Raw genomic sequence first — 17,771 nt, forward strand, 5'->3', positions numbered from 1 at the left:
AAGCGTACATCCTCACGGAACTAGGGCGTGTATACTAAACCTTGTAAATTTTTTACAGCTCAATGTCTTGTCTCTTTGCTTTAAATCGCTTTTTAGATAATTTTAACATTATTCCCAATTGAATTCTTCGCTATCTAATTTAATAAAATATTATTAAAATAACCAAATTAAACAATACCAATAATATCTAAATAAATATCATAATAATAATATCTAGAAATTTTTGAAGGATAAACTTTTTAAGTCGACAGCTTAATGTATTTATAAATATTTTTAATCAACTTGCCACACGATCTTTCAAATTTTCGAGACAGAAAGAATCCAAAAGAAAGAAACCTACATATATTCATAAAGCAAATCTTTTTTTAATTGATTTTGACTTGTGATATATTGATGTCTGTTTCGATTATTCTGATAAATCGATTTTAAATGTTGCTTGCGATTTATATTTATTCAAAATTAGAGAGATAAAATTTCATTTATTTATGACAAAAAAAATTAGTTAAAAATGAATAATTTGTACGCTAGAAATGTCAGTGTGATAACTTCGATCAAATAAACTACACGACTAACTAACTAAACGAACACGATGTTCTCAGATTAAGAAACTCTAATTCCTTTACTTAACAAATGAAAACCCATCCCATCGGGTCATGACTAATTAAATATTAAAATTCATAACTTATCGTAGTAACCTGCGATACAACATGCGACATTGATTTATGGCGGAAATCACATGAAATTATTTTAACTAAACTGAACTTACGCCTATATACAGGTTGATTTTTAATAGGTATAAAATCTTATTTGTTGCTAACTAATGTATGGTTCATCCTGGTGAAAAATCAATGATGTAATAAATTACAAAATGATAACAGGAGCTAAGAAAAAACGTTTTCAAAGTACGGGTCTAAATATTGTAATTATTGCTTACTATTTGTCCCTGTAGACCTTGGATTGTCAGAAGCTATGGACTTAAAACATTTCAAACATTGAAAATGGAAGTATGGAAGTTAAAGCTTTAAAGCTTTTTGCTGAGAAATGAACTCCTCTTTAAAACTTTTAAACCTATAACTTTAAAATGAAACAGATATGAATATATCAAAGTCACGAGAAATATATTGTATGGAATTTATATTTTATTCTGCGCTAAGAAATTATAAAAGAGCCATAGCTTTCAAGGTGATTGTAGAAACATTTTCCAGTGTAAACAGTGATACAGTGCCATATGCACGTATGTAGGCATGACACGAGCGCACATGGGACCTTGCTTCAACAAAATCAATCTCCTCGCCGTGTTTACGCTGGAGACGTTCGTGATCTTGCAAACAGGCGACGTGGGAGTGGCGAACGACTCCGACATAGTGATAAAGGCTTGTTTGTGATAAATTACGTGACACGAACCAAATACCGTTCCTATAATAACTTTACACTAGTCCGAGAATAAAAAAAATAGAATAAATTCATGACTTACGTTAATAGCCTTTTATAATTTTACTTTAACACTGTTAAGATTCGGAGAATGGGCAGCAGCGTCCTCTGCGTACCATTTTTTTATTAATTCTAATTTGTATCGCAAGTGTTTTTTTTTACAATATTTATTTTTTGCTTTAACTAAACGCAGACGGGAGAGGGTTGCCGCTATTTGATACGGATCTTTCTTCTCCCAGCTGCGAGGTACGACAGCGTTTTATAATTATTTACAATTTTTCTTACACAATTTTCTCTTACGGGTAAATACAGCTAAAATTTATACACATTAACAATACAATTTGGAATACTCAATTATATATTAATTGCTACATTATTTTATTTCAAGTCGCTGTCCATGCGCTACAGATCGTTAAAAGCCTAATATATTTATAACTTACGTTAATAGCCTTCTATAATATCACCTTAACACTGTTAAGATTCGGAGAATGGGCAGCAGCGTCCTCTGCGTACCATTTTGTTTTTATTAACTCTAATTTGTATTGCAAGTGTTTTTTTACAATATTTATTTTTCGCTTTAACTAAACGCAGACGGGAGAGGGTTGTCGCTATTTGATACGCATCTTTCTTCTCCTAGCTGCGAGGTACGACAGCGTTTTATAATTATTTACAATTTTTCTTACACAATTTTCTCTTACGGGTAAATACAGCTAAAATTTATACACATTAACAATACAATTTGGAATACTCAATTATATATTAATTGCTACATTATTTTATTTCAAGTCGCTGTCCATGCGCTACAGATCGTTAAAAGCCTTGAAATTTAGGACAATGTGCCGGGCCAACTCATCAAAAGATTCTGCTGTAGATTTTTGAGAAGGTCCGGTAAGTTGAACGGATTAGGTGTTATTATTGGTGTATCAGGTTTTCACATAAGGTCATGTGGTTACGTCTTTTGGGTGCGAATCGGGAGCAGTGTCTGAGTAAGTGATCAAAAGTCTGTACTGTGGAATCGTCACATGGGCAAGTCGATATCGATTATTTTAAAACGGTGCAGGTACTGCTTGCAGTACCTGTGCCCGCTTAGTAGTTGTGTGAGATGGAAAGATGTCTTGATGACTTTTCGCAGTTTGTTTATGTTTATTTTACCATTATACCAGACTGCTATCGCCTGCCAATCTACAAAGCGTGGCGATTATGGTACCTTTTAAATAGGGTGGCTCGTATATTTCTTGTATTATGTTTCTGGATCCGTAGGTTTCCTGGTCCAGAAAAAAATCGGTTTCTTAGCGTTTTATGCTTTGTATCAGTGCTTATATTTTTGCGATTCTTTCTGTTACCAAAGTGAGATGGATAAACGTCTTGCATCTCTTTATCACAAATATTGGCTCAGATCCTGTATTACTGTAGGTTACTGGAAAATTGATACTAGAATTTATTCCTACTAATTTCATTGACTGAAGGAACGTGCATAGTAATCTACGTGGTATATTATTTTTAAATTTTTATTTCTTTCGTAGCAAATCAGCAATGTCTAATAAATAATAATCTACTATTGTTTATTGTATAAATACTACTCATTGAGCACCATACAATTGAAAATATAAATGTAATGATTTCGTAACTCTCGAAGCAACGCAATAAAAACTTCATCTCATTCCGATTAAGAAAACCCATTTATCTGACGTCATTTCGAGTCCAACTAAGCGAGGCGGATGTATCTAGCTACTTGGGGCTGAAACTACATTTTCGCTATTTAATATATAATATCACAACGGTCCTAGATTTAATTATTTTGTTGACTCTTTTTAAGACATTTATGCTACATACAGACGGATCGGTTACAGTTGTAAAAGCTATAAAAAAGTGAATATGAAGATGTAAATCAATATATGACACACCCTATTCGAAAATCAATGGTTAAAAATGATAAATACAGATCCAAATGTTTGTATTACTAGATATTCGGAAAGTTCTCGAATAGCCATCACGAGCTGATAGACGTATCGTGAGTAAGCGCCCCACTTCGTGAACCGACGACATAGTTAAGGCTTTTTTTAATTCCATTTCCCGTATGACTTCTCTAATAATAAGTTAATAATTATCGCTTTATCAAAATTTTCTTTTGCTGAATTTTCTCCACTTTGACCTTCGGCATTTAATCCTTTAGGCTTAAGCAGGCTACTAAGAGACCTCCATGTTTTCTATAAAACATGCCAAAGCCATAAACCATAAAGAATTGTTCATCATCATCACCGTGTCAACCGAACGACGTCTACATTCTAAGCCATTAAAATGGAAAAAACATGACTTAAGGAAAAACGCCGGAAAATACTTTTTCATATGTACCATCTTTGTTTGTTTTAGAAGTTATAGTGATGACTTTTAAGGCATTATTGTGTTCTAATTTTAAACGCGCTATAGTTTTGCTTGATATATAGGTTTAGGTACGTAACCAAATATAAATAAATTCAAATGTCAAATTTGACATATTACTAATAACCTTAACTTGAGAAACATTACGAAGATCAACGTAGAATGTTAAAATCAAGTAGCACAATAGTTTAGCGGAAAATTGAGGTCGGAAACTGTTTTCATATTTGGCCTATTAATCAAACGCCAAGACAGATTTCGAATTGTTGTCTTTTGCGTGTATATTTGCTTTTCGCTAATTTATTTTAGTTTTACTATCAATTTCTTTAAAGTTTTTGTCCATATAATTCTTGAAATAATTGTAAATAGGCCTGACCTGTCCTATTTATATTTAGAATTGAGGAATCTTAAATTGGGTACGTGCTAAAGAAAAAACTTATACAGGATGATTGATTCAACCACTTATAGATGTAAAAGCTATAGAACCAATCATTCTTTTTCTTCCAGCTCTAATTAATAAATAAATCTGAACTTTGAGATGGAACCTATCTCTTACAAACAATGTAGTTATGTCTTGCGTAATTTGAACACTATAAAATCTTTAGCGACCCATGATATATCTAGCTTGACATTTAAATCTTGTACACCGTTAGATAATATCTAAACCTAAAAAGTGTTTTAGACACATTTAATGCATTCAATAATATAAGGCTATAATGACACAATGTCTCGTACTGTACAGGATTTTAAAATTCAGAAGACCCCGACTGTATCTTTTACTTTTTTATCATATTTGTCATTTCTAAGACGTCAGAAAAAACTACTTTAAAAAAAATAATTGTGAACAGAAGCAGGTGAATCCAAAACATAATATTCGCTCTTGTTTAATATGTTTATAATATCTTTGAAAAATTTTGATAATTTTAATGATTTTAAGAAAACGAATACGCCACATTGCGTGATCATTCTTTTAAACACAGATTACAAATGTTATAAAATAAAACAAATATTAACACAGGTAAAAAAACATTTTGGTTATTGATTTCACAGCAAATTAATTATCAAAAAACGCAACGACTTTAAGATTTAAGCTCAAATAAAAATAAACGTGTCAAGTTCATTTATTTTTTGGAGAACAAATTGTTATTTGCTTATAGTAAAGACAATTGAAAAGAATTTCATTCCGCTTCACACCGGCAATCGGCGTTACGATTCATTTGCGTCGAGAAGCGCCACCTGGTAACTTATTCATTAAAGTACGGGTGATTATTCTTTCTTTTCGGCGGACGTTGATGAATGAAATCCCTCAGCGTCTCCCTTACTCTATATTTACCAATCAAGTTAGATTTGCTGATTTACTAATTTAAACAAACCTGAAATAGAAAATAAGAATAAATTTATGTGAAATAATTGTACAAATATTCCAAACTTTAATGACTAAATATCCAAATCTTCAAAATATTTTTTTAAATGAAGGTAAGATTAGAACTTAAAAGAAAAATAAACTGATAGTTAAAGTTAAAAAAAAAAATTCGGAGTGTGATATAAACGAAATAAAAAATAATTCACACAGAAAGATCTGTCAAATTGAGTGACGTTTTGTGACACGTGGTATTTTAAAACATAATTTGGTTTAAATCACTAATCGAGTGCTGATTGAGCTATTAACAAATTTTTAAAACATCGTATTAAACACAATACGTAATAAAATTTTCATTGATCGTGTTAAATTTCAGGAAACTCCTAAGTTAGCATCGAATATTAACAACTTATTGATCCGCACTGGATTTCATCATTAGGAGCCAATTCTGTAGTTATGATCTAGTAACTTGCATTAATAGATAGATATTATTTCGTATTAACCTCTTACTAATTAACTGCTGCTTAGTAAGTTTATAAAATTAAGTAACCAGTTTTATTCAGTTTTAATGCATCTTCATTAAATAACGAACTCAATAAGCTCGTTAGACGATGCGAGTTAATGCACTTAACCTATTTACCATTCTCAAAGTTACTAAGCTTTGACTTAATTAATGGATAATCTTAAGTAATAAAATTTTATTTTAACATTTACATACTGTAAATTAATTTGACATTTTTTGCGCTAAGTATGTTACTTTAATTTTTAACGACTGTTGCCAATGAAAAATAGTTTAAAATAGCGCCATCTACCGGTACAAAAGTAAAAGAACTGATAACACAAACTAAATTTGCGATATGGTAATCCATGTTTTATATATTGTCAAAAGATGGCAGATTTTACAGGAAAATTTTTATATTGTTTCCTTATAACTAGTTAGTACTGTTAAAAAATTAACTTAACTTACAAATCAATTAAGAGTAAAGCATCATATAATCATAAAAGTTAAATAGATAAAACTTTTTTCCTAGAAAATTCATATCTATATAACGTTTAGTCGAATGTTTAAAGCAAAGTAGTCTATCGAAAATAGATAAGTATGTAATGTGTAGTAGTGTAAGGATGTTGGAGTAATAACTCTTAATGCGTTTATTAATAAATTTATTGTTTTAGCTTATAATTTCCAAACCTTCTTTAACCTTATAAAAATGCTTTTGAGAAATATTGGAAATATCTACGAAATTTCTTTCAACGTCAAAATATATTAATGAAATTATTTTAATGTTTTTGTTTTAATTTTTGGGAGATTTTTGTACAAGAAAAAAAATTTCGCGATAAAATCGTTGAGCATGTAGGTTTAGTAAGTGGTCTGTGATATTCCTTCTACCTCCAGCCTATGTATAGCTTCAAGATTACCTTGTAAAATGGTGGTCTCATTAATAAATACATTTCTGTTTTTAATACTTACGTAAATAAAAATAAACTACTTATAGTGTCATGTTAAGATAAAATACATATACTTGGCGCAAAGGTTGGTGTTAATAAAAAAATAGTTTTCGATAATTTTTAAATAACTGAAAAATATGCATAAAAATAGTTTATTAGAAGGATTATTTACAATCGCATTATAAACGAAAATCACGATTATTTTATTCGATTTCGTCCTTTATCCACTTACATTAGATACTAATAAGCAGAATTTTAACTAACATCTGTTTCTAATAGACAAAACAAAATTAATTTTTCACATAATTAGGAATTAGACATGACAGCTCGTAGCACATAGGTCGAAACCAAATCGATAATGAGCAAAATTCGTATAGAATTGGTTTTTGTGAAAAACTCGTTTTGGGTTTACTGTGTTGGGCGGGGCAGTTTATGGAGGACGGTGGCGGAGTCCTGAGGCGAGGGGACGAAGCGCGGGGAGAGGGGACTATCGTGCGTCACTCTGATCGATGCAGCACTTGTTGCGGCGCTCAACAGGCTCCCAATTTCTAAACATCCTAACTCATAAGCGATATGCGAGTACCTCTTCAATCTTAAGAGTGTGGGTACTCTTCAAACACTAACTCCCCTGCAATTGTATCGTATATTTCAGTGAACTATAAGTCAAGGCAGCCAGTTTTTTAAAGCTTTTAAGTTTGTTTTACTTCTTTTTCTTTAGTCTTGTTTGTGTGTTATTAAAATCTTTTATTACAAATCTTTTTGGTGTAGTAGTGATCAAAAAATCTATTATAAAAATATATAGAAATTTATGGAGATCAGAACAAAATAAAGAAAAACATTTTAAATTGATATCTACTTTAGTTATGTTCAAGTCTATTCAACAGTTCTTTTCACTGTAATAAACCTGCTATATATTTATTACTTTGTGACACGATTTAACTTTTTTCTCAATAAGCCATTTATTAGATCAATTTATTTAGGACCATTTTATATTATTTTTATTATCATTATAGATAGAGATGATATTTTTCGTAGTTTCTGTAAGGAATTTATTCTTAACCCTCAAATGCATATTGTCTATAATCGTCAACAATGAATTTCATTAAAAAAACTGTCTGTCTTCACATACGTTTCTATAACTATAATATCGATTTTCTCTGTGTTAACCCCTAAGTAGATATTATATCATAGCGAATTAACAAAATTTTAATATCAATTAATTTAATTAACTGTTTTAAATAGCTGATTTAGATATCGACGATTGACAACATACATTTAAATATCGACAATTGACAACATTCATTTAGATATCAACAAGTGACAACATGCTATTGTTTTATTTTATATACACAAAAATAAAGATTCAAAGAGTAATTAAAATTTTATTCAATAGTCCAAGAGTAATTAAAAATTTATCAAACCACCTTTAGAATTACATGACACGTTTCGTCGCCGACTTCGAACGACTTTCGGTTACATATTTAATAATGTCATGATTCATCCTTAATTCATATGAAAAGAGAAAAAAAATATACAGAGCGTGAATGGAAATGTGCGCCACTGAAGCTTGTTTATTTAATGTTATGAGGCGATGTTAGATAAAATCTTATATTAAAGGACGGAAGGTACAGTTACCTCACACGCGGCACCAGACACTTGCAAATGGAATGTGTCCGGCACGTACGAGCTTCGCCGAACGCGGCGACAGGAGAACGAATATTGCTTATGATACGAACGTCCATTACGTCTGTATTTGGGACAAGCTGCTTTATTATCCTTCGTGATATTCAGAATATACATGCAATTTGCGGTTTAGATCTAGCACAATACTCATACAATTTCCTTATATAATTTACACTTATCTTTAATATGAGAAAAATATTTCTGAAATTTTTGTGATAATTATCAAATATATTTTTTTGTAGATATTATTTATATTTTTCATGTCATCACATTTATCATCTTATCCCATCATATCATCATCATTCCAGCAGTAGTTTCTCTCCTACTGGACATAGATCTTCTCCATAGATTTCAAGTACGAATAAGTTCGGTAGCGGGCTAGCGACGTTTTGCGACGAACTTAACAAGTCCATCTGTCCACCTTATGAGTGGACGTTAAGGACTCAGCGGCCTCTTGTTTTGTGCTACTGCCTGCTGGCAATTTGTCAATCCACTGGAGCATGTCTGTTACTTCAGGTATTTTAGATTTCTTTAGAGAAATCCCGAACGGCTCTTCCCTTTTCATAGCTCGTTGAGCGACTCTGTGCTTACCTGAAGTGAAAACCCACGTTTCCATGCCGTTATCACTGATAACACAAATCGGTCGTAAAACTTCGTCTGTCCTTTGTAAAAAAGCGAAAGATATAATATTCGTATTCGTACTTGTGAATTTAAATTAGTACAAACATTTTTATACATGAATAGGTAATTTTTGTATAACATAAGGCCTGCTGAAAGAAATCACTTTGTTGAATAAGTGGTGCTTTTCAATTATGAATAATGTTTTCACATGTGATAAAATTTTAGTTTTATTAGATTCTTAATTCAAATCTATTTATGTATTTAAATTGTATACACCAATTTATCGGTGTCATTTATATAATAGAAACTATCTATCACACAAGCTTGAGTGGTACAGATATAGATACAACAAATACAAATGTAAATTATTTTATAATTCATACATTGGGAATTCATGTAATTTATACATATATAACAACGAATCTTCTAAATAAATAAAAATGAATGCTAAAAGTAGAAAACTAATACAGCTTGGCTTATTAGATTATTAAATTGTTTATTATGACTTCGTTAAAACATCGGGATGATTCTTACAAAGAGAAAATATGAAAATTTTTGAACGAAATATTGAAATAATCACTTTTTCTTTTTACTTACAAAATCACAGAGTAAATTAAAACTGTTGCAGTTAAACATTTGAATTCGAACAAAAACAAAAATGGTAGTATTAGATGTAATCAAACAAAAAAAATCGTAAACAAAGCACTAAATTTATAATATAATCTAATTATTAATAAGATCAATATTTTTTATCCATAAATGGATATAAAAGGAGCTGTAAAAGGATTTTTACAGGTTTAAGAGGATGAATTGTATTAACTCGTTTGTCAGCAAAAAGTTTCAAAATTTTACACCTGTTCATTATTTATTTTTAATAGGATTGCTACAGGCCAATAACCTCTGGTATTACAACGTCTGCAGTACAGATAGCAAACAGTAATTAAATTTATTATGTAGTAATCTGAAATCGTTTTTTCTTGCTATTTTATCATTCCGTTATTGATTATTAATATAAGCTATTGATATTTCGATACGGTATACAATATATATGTTGTCAGAAAATGAACTATGCATTTACTCCTTTAAAGCTTTTACATATATAAACAATCATCCTATAAACGATTAAAGAAAATAAGAAACACTTTTTAAATTAACAGGTCATTGAATAAGGCGTAATAAAAAATTTATTCATAACACAATTTTCCATAACAAATGTTAATTCAGTCGGTGAAATGTGGATTTTATCCACCTGTTATGCATTTAAAATACATTCATTATAACTGTTGCATACATTTGCACATATTTCAAATTTAAATTATTTCCAGTGCTTTAATTAGATTCTACCCTATTAATTACCTCGTGCATATGAAATCTGTGTAATTCTGCTGTGAGCTGAGATAATACCGGTTTGTCCCCGGGCGGTCGTGGCAGAGTTGGTCAGTTAACATTTTAAATGGACTTACGCGATACCAGAAACTAAAGTGAACATATAACGCCGTAAAATGTTCACTTTTTGGTCCTTTGCTTAATGTTCACGATGGTTATTTTAATAACAGTTTTATATAAACTACACGAATTTTATATATTTATTTTCATAAATTTAAATACGCTGTTTTTTCCACTGTTAACCCATTTACATTGTCGATATTTAAAAAAGCCCACATATCAGATTTTTTTAAATGTAAACTTGAAAATTTATTTATTAGTAATATTTAAATTTGGAATACATATAGCCACATCACAATTTCCAGACCAATATTTAGTTTCACTCATTTTCTCTTTTATAATATGAATTGATTTAGTTACCAATAAAGAGAAGCAAAATAACAAACCATCATCGCATCCAAGCAAAAGAAAAGGTTATTAGTTTTATTACTTAGATTCAATGCTGAATGCTGTCGCGTATATATCGCTCCGGCGATAGTGACCAGGAAAATTAAGGGTAATACACTTATAATGCAAATTGATTAAGGTAAGTACAAATCTCAAAAAAGTCAGCAATGCATTTGGAATTCATCTAATATTACAATGCTCAAACGCTAATATATAACCGCTAATATATATATAACCCGAAAGGTAAAGGGTAAACGAAAAGGAAAAATAACAACAATTTTTTTTTTATTATTATCAACTTAAGTTTGTATGTAATGTCATCAGAAGACTATAGATGCAGACCGCTTCCAACTTGTCCTATTGTAAATCTATAGGAGTGGCCTATGACCAAAAGTGGACGTCTTACGTCCGAAATAATGTTTCTGATAACATTATTTACAATGATCACTTATCTATATCTTTAGAAGGCCTGAAGATTTAAGGCCTATATTTGAAAGAAACTGAATTCAGATTAGACTGCCCTAATAATGGTTTCTTTCAATTTAAAGCTACGAGAGTTCCAAACACGCCCAGATATGAGAAGAGCCTAAAACAAATTCGGACAGTTTTTTGTATTCACTTTCACAACATCTAAGTTTTATTATGATTTAAAAATATTTCATGCTGTAAAAGGTTTATCTACAAAGCTTAATGCTTATTAAACCTTTTAATATTTATTACGTGATTATTCATAGACAATACACACCATATTGACAACCCGTACACAGTTGACTACAAAAGATTTACAAACTATATTACCAAACAGTTCTGTAAAAATATCCCATTTATTCAAACCCAACGACAAATTAACAAAACAGATTCTTAAGTAATTCATCGTTCGATATTTTTTTCTCACAAATCTCTTTTATTCACAAGAACACTTTTGGCTGTAGCAAGTTCTCCCATCTCAGTAAAAATATAACTTTTCCAACCTTTTAATTTCAGTCGGTTTTATTTTTCGTATTTCCAAAAGCTTAATAGATTTTGTTACAAAATAAAAGCTAAAAATAGCTTTTATTATTTTATGTATCTTTAAAGCAAATTTTTAAGGCAAATATACCTAATATGTTTTTATAATATAGGGTGATCGGTTATAGGTGAAATTATTTTAAAGAGGTAAAAGCATAGCTCATTGGTCAGCAAAACTAACGACGAACTCTCTATTAATGGCGTGATTTATTAGTTTCGTAATTTTTAAAATTAAAATCAAATCTTATGGATATATCATATCTAAATTCGACGAGAATAAGTTGTATGTTTTAGGTGCCGTTTTAAAGAGTTTATTCAAATAGATATCACTGTAGACCACATCTTGTTCTCAAAATAAGAGCATGTAAAAACCATTATTTTACATAATTTAACAAGGTGTTTTGTTTAGCGTGATGCGAGCGCTCTGCCCTCGACAGCTTTTGGTATAAAAGTACTTGAACTTTGACCTTTTTATTGAGAAAACCTCCTTGTGGTATCAGAGATGAAGGAGACAATAGAGTCCATTTACTTTATCAAGGTTAGAATGTTTTAAATTATAATATATAATTTATAATAAATCATCATTTCTCTATCAAAAAACAGCAGTATTATGCAGTGAATTATATCCTTAATTTAGGCGACAATGTGTTAAAATATTGACATATAACCCTTTTATAAACTTGCATAGAGAATTTCTTAAGTTTAAGCATATATGTATACTATCTTTATGTATGGGCATATATTGCGGAACATTAATTCTTAAAAATATACCCTTATGAATTCATAAACACTACTTTAGTTTTAGTCCATCGAGACCCACTGCAAGACATGCGCCTCCCTCAAAGATATCTATGGTATATCTATAGGGGGATATACCATAATCACCACGGTTTTCAGGCGGGCTGGTCATCGCCAATATTATGGTATGCAAAGGTCGCTGCTGCCCATCCTCTGTAAGCTTGATCAGTGGAATGTGTGTATTATGTAATATAAGATTGTAACCCGGAAATCGAAACCACGACCTGACACTGGGATGCCGCTGGTCAAACTACATATTTTTTATTATTTTATTTTAAATCACTAATTTCTACTATTTTAACTTTTTTTTAAGTTGGTACTGAAAGGTTATCTAGTGCTTCTGTGTCTGTTGAGTGCTGCGACCATGTGCCGATAGACGTAGCAACGGTAGGTTCCCACAGGTGGACCGACTACATAATCAAAGTCGTGGGAATTTGCTAAATTCGGGCAGAGAAAGACCGGTCATTCTGGCGGTCTTTGGGAAAAGCTATGCCTTACAATGAGCGTTTACATGAGTAATTGAATGAACTGTTTTATAATTATTTTTGATAACCATATTTTAACATTTTTATTCTGTGGTTAACTATGATACAGTTAAACTAACTACAGTCAGCATTTACCTATCGTACCTATTTATTTATTAAATATACATGGATAGCTTACATACCAATAAAAATTGTGTATTTCGCTAATTAGAATCTTCCATCGATAAATTAAAAATATTAATTAAAATTGAGATATTTATATACAAGAAAATTGGAAAATTTTAGCTAGATTTAGCGCTTTAATTAAGACTACGATTTAATGGTTAATCCATAACTAATAAAGAATAAAATTGTTGGTGTTTCATGTATATTTTCGTAACTAATAAATAGTGTTATTAAAATTAAAAGTAGTAGTTTATGAAATGAAATATCACAAGATATTTACACCGGAGTGGTTTTTCTCGTTGTTCATTCTTTACGTATATTCACGACGAGAATAAAGGGATTTAGCGTAATGGTATACCTGTTAGTGCGCTCGGTAATAAACAAGGAGAAATGTTTGCATTTATACCATATCGATAACAAACCATTATAATTGAGAAATAGATTACGTGAAATAATCTTATGTTACAATGTTAATGAACTTTCCCATTTTCAATATAAAAGCATAATTAATATATTCGGAGTAAGAAAATTATAACACGTAACTGTTAAATAAAATTCTCGACTTCATCGGTCATCATTCTGATCATCTTTTACATGTCCACTGCTGGAATAAGTACTCCCGCATAGATCTGATTCCTAAATAAGACTGGTTGCAAGAGGTCTGCAACCAGCGTCTTGCGACGGCCTTCCAAATTCGACTGTCCACCGTGCGAATGGATATCATACACACCGCTTGCCGGTACGTGATTTCCACCTTGAAGCAGCTGTTTCTTTAAATTATCCATCCACTGCGCTTTGTTAATTGCTTTCGTTCATCTACAATCGAAGATCTTGATTCGATTTTGTTCCTCCATGGCTCGTTGAGTGATCAGCTTGTCAATGACGCTCAGAGTCAGAGACCACGGTTCAATAATGACTTTCAACTGGTCGATGTAAACACGGCTTTCTCACTAACTATGATCTAAATAATAAATGACAAAGATTAATTGCACTTTCTTTCTAAATTTAGAATTGCATCCGCAGGAGAATTGACGCAGCGTTTATTAAAACAAATGCATAATTTAAAACCATAACTGCTATAGGTAAAACTTGGTTAGAACTCTTTTGGTTTATATTCACAATTTTCAAGAATGTAATTTATGAAATTATGGCGACAAAAGATAGCGTCGACCGCGCGAAGCGGGAAAGGGATAGATTGTACATAATATATACTAATGTACTGATGTCATCGACAAAAGAGAGTCTTCATCTTTTTAGTAGAAATATATTATTACAGATCCAAAACATGGTCCACGTTACTTATGTCATGACTTAATGCAACGCAGATGTGGATAGTAGGACACGTCTATTTTAATTACACACGAAACTACCCTTTCACAGCGGAATGGATCAATAGCTTTAGGCCAGAAGGAAATGTTTTCGTTATATTCTTATACAAGGAAACGTCCTTTTAATAATCGATTGAAAATCTTTAAAAGGAGTGTTTAACTTCGTTCAATATATATTACAAAGTTATATTTAACAACTATTATAAATTTACACCAAAATTTTAAACTTTCTCGGATTATAACACCTTAAGATATTTTTAAGATGGGGGTCGGATAAGTGGTAATAATAATCATCATCATCATTATAATTTCAGCCGGTGGAGGTCTGTGTCCTGCTAGACATAGACCTCCCCCATAGATTTCCGAAAGGCCCGGTTGGTAGAGGCCCCTATCGAGCGACTTCCAACAACCTTAACACAATCGTCTATCCACCTTGTAGATGGAAGTTCTAGCCTGTGTTTGCCGATTCGTATTAATGCTCCAGCGGCCCTTTGGAGTCTATCGGGACATACGTGACCCATTTTTTTTCGAGACTACTTACTGGGTTTAATATGTCCCACCTAAAATGTCTAATGGGACACATGTCTCGACCCTTAGCATAAAAAACCTGTATTAATAAAACTAACATTTCTTGATATAGTATCCACATTTACATAAAATTTGACCGGAGATATATCACAAGTATAAGAAAAATGAATCACACTCCAAAGGGTTAAACAAAACAGAAAACTTATACAGCGATCCCTGTTTATAATTAAGACCTTAAATCAGTAAATAAAGCGATCACTCAAAACTATATATATTATCTATTTATTTTTCTATTTGACTTCGAAAAGTCTATAATTATTGACAGAATAAAGGTTGTCAAGGCAGCTAATACCAAAATAATTAAGCTCGTACATTCTAAATATGTAAATACGGATCGATGTATATCCGGGACGATAATGCATCGCCACAAACTCAACCATATATAATGCAGAGGCTAATTGAAAATTAATATTTCATGTGTCCCTCAAACATTGATTACCTACCGTATAAACTCCAAATGCTATGTACTGTTAATACTATAATCCGGATATCAAAAATATGTTTTGTTTGATGGATATTACAATACAGTTAAGCGTCGAAAGAAGACTATCTAAGTTTTTGTCGATCCAGATCAAACATGTAGTTGTACCTCATGAACAAGCATTTGAAATCAATATTCTTTAATAATTAATAATTCAAATACTATAAGAGATAAAAGTTCAGAAGAGACACCGGTAACGTGCTCCATCACAAAGGAAGGCTTTACTAACAAAGGGATGATTGATAAACATTTTCGACCAATACCACAAAATTCGAAACAATGCTGACGAGTCTAAACGACACTTGTATAAACTAAAGCATTTTTTTGTCCAGTTAGCGTTTAATGAAATGTCAACAATGTTTCTAAAGATTCCAATTAAGTGGAAAAAATTAGGATTTCAATTTTATTTACATGTTATATATCCTATTAATAAAGTTTTAAGGTAAATATATATTTGGAAATGTATTTCAGTTGCAAAATTTGTTATTGATTAAAAGGACATCTTTTCTTTTCTGTAGATATCGCAATCATAGCTTTAAGAGATTTGCAAGACTCGTAAATAAATCTAAAGTCGAATCATTACTTTCTTACTAATGCCGTACACAAACAATACATGTTAGACTTTAATACAAGCTGTTAAGCTATTTGCATTGATGTATTAAATATTAATATTCAAAGCTCGCATTATATATACCGTATCCAACGTGTACCAAGGCTGGTTAAGATATAGACTATAGTCCTTGTAATGTGGAGAACCACGACCTTCAGTACCTGTTGCTTGCTCCCTGAGAAAGTGACGCGAGTGGATTGCGCCACCGCATACAATGTTGCCAACGTAAAACTGTACCTGAGTTCATGGGAAAATATAACTTTATTTGAAATATTATCTTCTACGACATTTATGTCTTGTATGTATATGTTTCAGTTTCTTTTTTTTTATTCGACTATTTCTTATAGCCCATGAATTGAATTAAATAAATTGCAATCTTATAATCTTTACTTACTATTCAAACTTCGATATCTAATTTGAAAAAAAAGATATTTAATAATTACGAGAAATAATGGTCAAAATTACTCCATTTATATCATAGTATCGTATAGTAGTAGTAATGTATATCAATTAAAACCAAAAATGTCTAAAATAATATCTTAAATATTTTAATATTATTAATAAAGCTTACTCAAGTTTACACCTATTTACATATAGTAAACTTTCAAGAAATCTTACGATAATATCGACTTATAAAATACTTTTTTTTCTTCCGTAATTAAAAAAAATGTACTAAGTTTTCTTCCTGTTCCAAACCGAACGTATCCATGTCAAATAAACCTTTTGACGAAATTAAATTAAATTTATAACAATGCGAAACTTGCTTTGGATCTCGTGTGAAAATGATATCGGCGTTGACCTGTGAGGCCCAATTTACAGATGAGTACATTTGAGACTTGGTACGGGATAGCACATCTGTACATTATAGGGTAAGGTCGGTTCTGGCAGCGAGTTGGCAACACCGAGGTCCCGGGCGGCGGCAGTGTGCGCGAGTCGCCGTCGCAAACGCTACATACGCGGCGCTTATAAAGTGACATCCCCAAAAAACCATAACATTTTATAGTAATACGTCCACCTAATATCCCTATGTCACGATCGTATTTTGTGTCAATTATTTTCACACCTTTGCGGAAATTTTGTGTTAAAAATAATTATACTATTTTATTTATTTTTAATTGTCTAATTTTGCTATCGATTTTCGATACATAGTGATTTCATTATTAATTCGCTATATAAAAATCGTGTGATATATTTTCGCGTAAAGAAATAAATTAGTTTAAACTATATAATTTACAAAATACTTAAATTTTGTAACATAAAGATAACCAATATTTAGTTATTCAGATAATAGTAAATTAAAAAAATCACTTCTTTCAAATGTAGAATAATAAACATAATAATCAAACTTTTATTTACATAATTCGACAATAAGTGCTAGAAACGTAAAATACATAAATAATTTTGTTTTTTAACATAATTAATAAAACACACAGATAACAAAAAAATGTTGAAATGTTTAGTAAATAAAGTATTGGTTGTTAAAAATTAACGTGTTTCGGTCTAAAGAATTAAGTGTACTACGTAGAACGTAAACAAACGCCCACGTAGCAGGTCTACG

Source organism: Battus philenor, unplaced genomic scaffold (genome assembly GCF_028537555.1).
Source record: "Battus philenor isolate CCGP_79_NKW_IND1 unplaced genomic scaffold, ilBatPhil1.0.hap1 SCAF_4, whole genome shotgun sequence".
NCBI classification, from domain to species: Eukaryota; Metazoa; Arthropoda; class Insecta; order Lepidoptera; family Papilionidae; genus Battus; species Battus philenor.